This window comes from Galeopterus variegatus, unplaced genomic scaffold (assembly GCF_000696425.1).
Source record: "Galeopterus variegatus unplaced genomic scaffold, G_variegatus-3.0.2 Scaffold7692, whole genome shotgun sequence".
Taxonomy (NCBI): Eukaryota; Metazoa; Chordata; class Mammalia; order Dermoptera; family Cynocephalidae; genus Galeopterus; species Galeopterus variegatus.
Window position 1 is genome coordinate 65,335 of NW_007733803.1, and position 7,778 is coordinate 73,112.

The following is a 7,778-nucleotide window of genomic DNA, read 5'->3' on the forward strand; positions in this document are numbered from 1 at the left end:
TTATGCCTCTGGCTTCATTTTTATTTTCATTTCTGCTTAGGATTTCTTCGGCTATTTGAGGTCTTTGCTTGGTCCATAGGAATGTTAGGATTTTTTGCTTTTGTATTTCTGTGAAGAATGTCATTGGTATTTGATAGGTATGGCATTGGATCTGTAGATGTTTTGGGTAGTATGGACATTTTCACAATGTTAATTCTTCCACTCTGAGAGCATGGAATGTCTTTCCACCTTTTCATGTCCTCTCTAATTCCTTTCAACAGTGTTTTCTAGTTCTCATTGTAGAGATTTTTTATGTCCTTGGTTAAATTTGTTTCTAGATATTTTGTTACATTGTACTTGTACTTTCACTTTTTTCAATAAATTTTTTGATTTCCTGCTTTATTTCTTCTTTGATCCATTGGTCATTTAGAAATATGTTGTTTAATTTCCATGAATTTGCATAGTTTCCAAGATATGTTGACTCCAGAGAGCATGCTCATAATGCTGTTTAAAATTTTAGGAAATCTGGGCCGGCCCGGTGGCGCACTGCTACAGTGCACTGCTTGGGAGCGCGGTGGCTCTCCCGCCGAGGGTTCGGATCCCACGTACAGACCAGTTCCTGCTCACTGGCTGAGCGAGGTGTGGGAGCAACACCGAGGGTTGCGATCCCGTTGCCGGTCCCAGTCCGGTACGGGCACGACACTGAGGGTTGTGATCCGTTGCCGGACACGAAAAAAGACAAAAAGGAAAAAAAAAAATTTAGGAAATCTGAGAAAAATAAACCCCAGAATTCCAAGTATTATGTATTGGCTAGTTCCCTTAACTAACAATGTGAATGAAGTTCTCACCAGCTGATACACAGACATTTTGAGTGATCACAAGGAATGGTGCAGGCTCACCATTCTAGTTTGGCAATGTTACCTAATTTTATCTACATACAGTATTTATACAAAGTGTTTTATTATTTTAGCATACTTTTTATTTTACAAACAACAAATTATAACAGAAAGGCAAAATCAACCTTGAGACTAGCAAAAATTTTATAATTAATTTAATTACTCAAAACTCACTTCTTCTGTATATAACCAGTTTAAATGTTTTAATATGAATGAAAATAAATTAAAATATTAAAAGAAAGATGAAATATTTTTTGTAAGAATCTGAAAAGGTACACAATGAGAATCAGAGTAAAATATTTTTGTGAATCTTGCAAATGTCATGATAATGAAATCAATTTTCATATAGATTTAAAAGTGACTCTTGCAGGAAAGTGTGTTTATTCTCTTGGATTTTAGTAGGTACTTTTTTGGTGTGGATAAAAAAGCTACTCTTGCATCTATTATATCTTTGATGTACTTCAGAAGGACAATTCTATTCATTGAAAACTTAGTGATGCTGAGACAGGCTAATTTGGAGAGTAAGAAGCCAGCATCAAACTATTCAACAATAGGTAACCTCAGGATTTAAGCCAAATGAGAGGCTAGTGGTGACTTTCTATGTCAATGCCACCTCAGCATATATGGTGATTGCAAAATTACTATTAATAAAGTTTTCTTGCTTAATGTATTCCCAGTATTGAAACCCATTTTGTTCAGGTTTAGAGTTGTATATAATGAGAAGGCAATTCTTGTAAACATTTACTGTGTCATGGCCGAAGCCAAAGTCTGATCAAATAATTCTTATTCAGTTTAAATTATAATATAGTTAAATTCCCTAATCCATTGCATTTTAAACTATGCTTCTTACATCACCTCTTTCTCAAACTCTCTTTCTCTTTTTCCTCTATCTCTCCTGAATTATTCTTACTATTATTTTATTTTCTCTTTCATCTTTGGCTCACTAAATAGTAACTCTTTTTGGTTTTTTTGGATAAATGGTTTTCAAGTTTTTTAAATTTCTAATTCACTAACTGTTATTTTAGTTTCATCATGTTCTTTCCCCTACATTATTAGGTTGAATTTGTTGTTCTTTCACTAGCACGTAGTAATAACTGCTTGACTTATTTATTTTTTCTACATGATAAATAATACTAGAATTTAATTATTTCCATTATCCATCTGAATTTCACTTTGCATTTCACTTATATGCATTAATCTGGATTATTCCTATTCTGTTACATTATACAGACAGCCTGAAGTTAATTTTTTTTTAACTTGTTTGATGAAAAATAACAAGTTTATCATTTTCATTTTTTTTATTTTGAGTTAAAAGTCATGTTGTTGATCTTTCATATCTCAGTTTTAAATTGTATTGCATCATGATCAGAATATATGAGTCCTTTTAGTTAAGTTTCATAAATTTATTTCATTTTATGCATTACTTGTAACCAACTGGTGTAGACTCCTCCTAGATTCTGGGAAATAAATACTCAAATGTTGATATGCAAGCAGGCTTTATCATTTATGGCTTTTATAGATTATAAATTCTCAGCAGAGGAAAAAAGAAAATTCAAAAATTAGTCATACACTCACGTTACAAGGTAAAATGCACTAATAAAATAATAAATAAAGTGGAAAACAACACAGGCTATGAGGGTTCACTGCCGTGGGCATGTGGAATCAATGAGAGAGAATATGGTCAACAGAGACCTCAATTAAAAGTTGATAACTGAGCAAATACTTGAAGGAGAGAAGAATCAGTGATTCAGGTTTATTGGAGGCAAGTGTTCCACATGAGGGGAATGTCAGTGCAAAGGCCCTGTGCAGAGGACGGCCATGTAACTTGAGGAATAGCAAGGAGGAGAACACAGTAAGAGTGTCATTCTGTGGTGGTGGAGGAGGGGGCTGATGAGAGAAGAAGCAATGAAGAACCTGTACTGATGGTGACAGGGCTGTGAGGAAAAACGGAGGAGACAGTGCATGGACATATTTGAAGTTTCTCTCTTAAAAAAGAATGTTCAGGGAAGTCTTCAGTGAGAGGGTCACACAAAGAAGTAGAGAACCATAGAAATACCTGTAGGAAGGGAGTTCTTGCAAATTGATTAATTACTTTATCCTAATGGTTTGTATTACTTTAATTACTAAAAATGGTGTAAGCAATAAAATATACTAGATTTTGTATCTTGGTTCACCCTGATAATCTTTGGCTCTGTAGATGAATTTATTACAATTAATAATTATAAGCAGCTATATTTTCTCTCTCATTCTTCATAATACCAATATCAAAATACATTCTTTTTTGAAGTACATTTTCTTCTTTCTTATCTGTTGTCTTTAGCTATTTTTACATGTCTTTTCTACCCATCCTCCCTTTCCCCCCATATTTTGAAAGGCAAGTATCCTGTGCAAAATCCTCAGTTATCCTACACTACTTCCTCTAATTAACAGACAATAATCTGCCATACATATTTTAATGACATTCTAATCTTTATATATGAGTGTTAGAGTTTGTCTGAATCTATATGACATCAAAAATCAATTTTATTCAATTTACTTTATTTTCAGTGACTAATTTGTTTCTCCAAAAGTTCCTGAAATACTTCTTAAAATAAAAGAAGTAGAGAAAAGTTACCTTATACATTTTTTGATAGAATATGTATCTTAAAGGGGTGAAATAGAACCGAAACTCAAAGAATGCAGATGGTTAACAGGATCATTAGAAGGCCCCACACATTTAATTAACTGAACAAAAATTAAATATCTTTATTTTGAGTCCTAATACATTGAATATGTTTAAGTAGTGTGTCTTTTCTCAGCATATTAAAAATAAAAGACAATATCTGGAAAATTTCACACATTTTATTACTGCTGGGGACATACTCCTAAAGATCAAGGAGTTAATCATCTAGCATGAGAGAGACCAAGAATGGCAGCAGAGTGAGAGAGAAAGAATGATGGGAGAAAAGGAAAGATTCATTCTGGAAAGATGGAAAGATTGGTGTGACAGCATCTAAAGCAAAGGTGCAGAGAGAGTGACTGACATTCACAGTTAAATCTAGTTTGTTTAGGCAGGAACACTGTATTTGAGTAACTGAAGTAACTGGATATTTATGTTAAATTAACTTTTTAAATGTGCCTCAAGTTCACAAGGTAGGTCCTATTCTTTCATTCATTCATTGAACAAGCATTTGTTCAAAGAAGGCATTTTGACTTGCCTGTCATTAAAGGCACACTTCTTAAGGCCTACTGGAAGATGCAGACACAAAAAAAGAAAAAGTTTTTCAATGTGAGAAACACACAAACACATTTTTAAAAAGAGTATAGAGGTACAGAAAGAAGAGAATAATAAAGTAAGACTCATCTGGGATTCACTGTATGATAATGAAATGTCATTAGAAAGCTGCTTTCATAACCTAATGACTCCTTTCCTTGATTAGGCAGTATTTTTGCTTTTGAAAACTTGGCTATAATAATAATGGTGATTATTTATTTTTTCTCAAATGCATGTGCTGTTATGGTGATACATGATTAAAATATTTGACAATTTGATTATTCTGGAAGAAACCATGTGCTGTACATAAACAACAAAATAAAACTTGCTTTGACATGTTTAGTTACATATTTACATAAATTTAATTGCTGAGCTGAGCAATAGGAAAAAAAAATCATAGACTTTTATAGATTTAACAGAGCACATTTATTGCTATGTGCTGTCATTCCACTTGATAGATAGAAGCATTCTTTTCAGAAACCCAAAACCTTTGTTCACTACATAATACAAAAGTGTCATTTAACAAAGGCTATGTTTGCTTTCTCAACAATTGTGGGAATAATGCTGGTGTTGGACTGAGTGTTTAATGCATGTCTAAGTGAGCAGAACAATAAGCACCATATGGAATGATGTATGAAAATAAGCAGTATGGGGTTCTCAGTGCCCTTTTGTTAAAAAGAAAATATAGCATTTAGTACATTCAAATGGGTATACTGTATTAGGGAAGTTTCCTAAAGGTTGATTTTTGATGAATTCCTTTGTACACAAATATAATAGACTAGCTTTACACTGTAATTTTCTTATTTTTATTAATTGACAGAAGTGGAGTTGCCATAAAAAGAAACCCTTCTGTACCTGTGGAATTATTGTTTTCAAATCAAGATGACATACAAAATACATACAGCATATTTTATTCATTAACGTAAAATGTGGAGGAGGCATATGTACAAGTGTTGGGGCTCAGAAGGCAATACCCCAAAGTATGGTGAAATTAAAGGGCCTTAGAAGCAGCCTCAGACCTAAGGACTTTATGACGTTCTACTGTTTCTCCTCCCAAATATACTCTAGGACTTCCTGAAATTCTATCTGAAGCTGCTCCAAATTAAAAGCCTTTTGTCCCCTCTCTGAAATTTTATTAACCAAAAAGAATTAATCTCATATTAATCTCTAACCACACCTAGACACATTTTGTTACAAGCTATTTTCTGTTCTTCGGGTTCCATTCACTTTCCAAAGAGAATCACTTACCACTTATTATCAGTTCTTTCTGCTCATTCTGTTCCCTTGAAAACCATTTTCTGCTCCTCAGAATTGCCTATATGTCCTCATCTACCTCTCCGCTATGGAAAGGATACTACTTAAGTTTCAGGCACCTGGCCCTTCTTTGGGTTCCATATTTTGCATGGTTCCTGTGCACAATTGCACATTAATAAATTTGTATCCTTTTTCTCCTGTTTACTGTCAGTTTATTTCAGCAAACCTTCATAGGGCAGAAAGGAAGCTTTCTCTTCAACCAGACACAGGTATATGACTGTACTGTGTTTGAATTTTAACTCTCACACATTGATGTTGTCTGATCTTGGGTAAGCTCTTAACTCCATTGAAGCTTGGTTTTCTCACCTGTAAAATGACTCAGCTCTCAGAAAGCTGTTAGAGAGGAAGATTCTGTTTACTTTCTGTAACCAATTCTCCTCAAGAGAGGGGTGTGTGTGTCTGTGTGTGTCTGTGTGTGTGTGTGCCTGTAAGTGGGCGTGTGTATTTCCCCTTCATTTCACCTAGTAAATTATGTATATAAACCCAGATCTTGATTTGTAATTATTGAGTGAGCCAGTTTTATTGTGTGCTACCATAGGCTTCTGAATGAACTTTGTTTTTTACTCTGGTTAATATATCTTCTTTAAGTTTAATTCAAAGTCTTCACAACTAGTGAACCTAAGAGCATATGGAAAAAGCTTTCCCTGTATTTGTGTATGTTTGTACATGGTGCATGTGTGTTTGTGTGTGCGTGCATGGGTGTGTGTGTTTCTAAAGTCCAACTATAAATGTATTTTTGAATATATGCTGCTTTGAGAATACCTCATTTTACCCCTCAAAGTCCCAGATACATTTAACAATGTATCTTCCTGCTGCATCAATAAATATCCCTTGATTATTTCTCACTGAAAATTTATGTTCACTGAGAAAGTATTTTTCTCATCATGATTCTTTTCATCAAAGTCCCAGATACATTTAACAATGTATCTTCCTGCTGCATCAATAAATATCCCTTGAATATTTCTCACTGAAAATTTATGTTCACTGAGAAAGTATTTTTCTCATCATGATTCTTTTCATGGATTCATTGGCTTCCCTGTTTCTCACACTGTATTTTAGAAAATATAATATTGGCAGAAAAATGGTATAAAACACAGACAGTATTTTGGTTCTGTCATGGGGATAGCTAGAGCTGATACCCATAAAGGAAATATCACAGTTCCATAGAACAGAGACATCATCATTAGGTGAGAGGCACACGTGGATAAGGCTTTAATTTATATTTGCCTCTGCTCGAGTGTATCTTCAGGACAGTGAGAAGGATTCCCAGATAGGAACAAGCTACTACAAAAAGGTAATCACAGATATTACTACAGAGAGGACAATTAATAATACCTCACTGTCTTGGGTGCCAGAAGAGGAGAGTTGAAAGATCAATGGAATATCACAGAAATAATGGTTAATAATATTGGGCCCACGGAAAGATAGACTGAGCAAGCTGCTCAGGTGGGTGAATGAGTTGACACAACTGGGCAGGTAGGAAGCAGTCAAGAGGTAGAGGCAGAATGTGGGGGTCATGAGAACTTTGTAGTGAAGTGGGCATCAAATGGCAAGATACCAGCCGTACACCATTGCAGGCAGGAGAAAGCCTCCAGTAGTCAAGAACATGCTGATGAAGGAATACTGAAGAAGGCAACCATGATAGGAGATGACTTTCTGTCCTGCTGTGTAGTTCACCAACAGTTTAGGAATGAAGACTGAGGAATAGCAGAAATCCAAGAAAGCCAACTAGCTAAGGAAAAATACTTGGGAGAATGGAGCTGGACACTAGCCAGAATTATTGCGATAACCAAATGTTGCCCACCACAGTAATGAGATAGATCATGAGAAACGGCACTAAAAGGACAGTATTCAGTTCAGGGTCATCAGTCAGCCTCCACGGGATGAATTCAGTTTTCGCACTGACATTTCTGTCAGCCATTTATGTGGGTCACCTATGAAAGACCTGTGGGCAACAAGAGGAATGAGAAAATAACCAAAGAGTACAGCTTGGATGTATAAATTCAATGCACTAGCTTCTTAAGAAAATCACATGGTTGTAATTATCAATAATAATATTCCATCTCACCCCAGTTAGAATGGCTGTTATCAACAAGACAGAAAATAATCAATGCTGGAGAGGATGTAGAGAAAAGTGAACACTCCTACGTTGTTGGTTGGAATGTAAACTGGTACAGCTATTGTGGAAAACCGTACGGAGATCCCTCAGAAAACTAAAAATAGATCTGCCTTACAATGCAACTCTCCTATTACTGGGTATATACCCCAAGGAAATGAAATCATCATGTCAAAAAGACACCTGAACTCCTATGTACATTGCCACCCTATTTACAATA

At 35.0% G+C, this 7,778-nt stretch overlaps 1 pseudogene; it reads right to left on the reverse strand.

Annotated features, from left to right (window-relative positions):
• Positions 1–6,423: 6,423 nt before the first annotated feature.
• LOC103607757 lies at positions 6,424–7,363 on the reverse strand (annotated as a pseudogene).
• Positions 7,364–7,778: the final 415 nt, after the last annotated feature.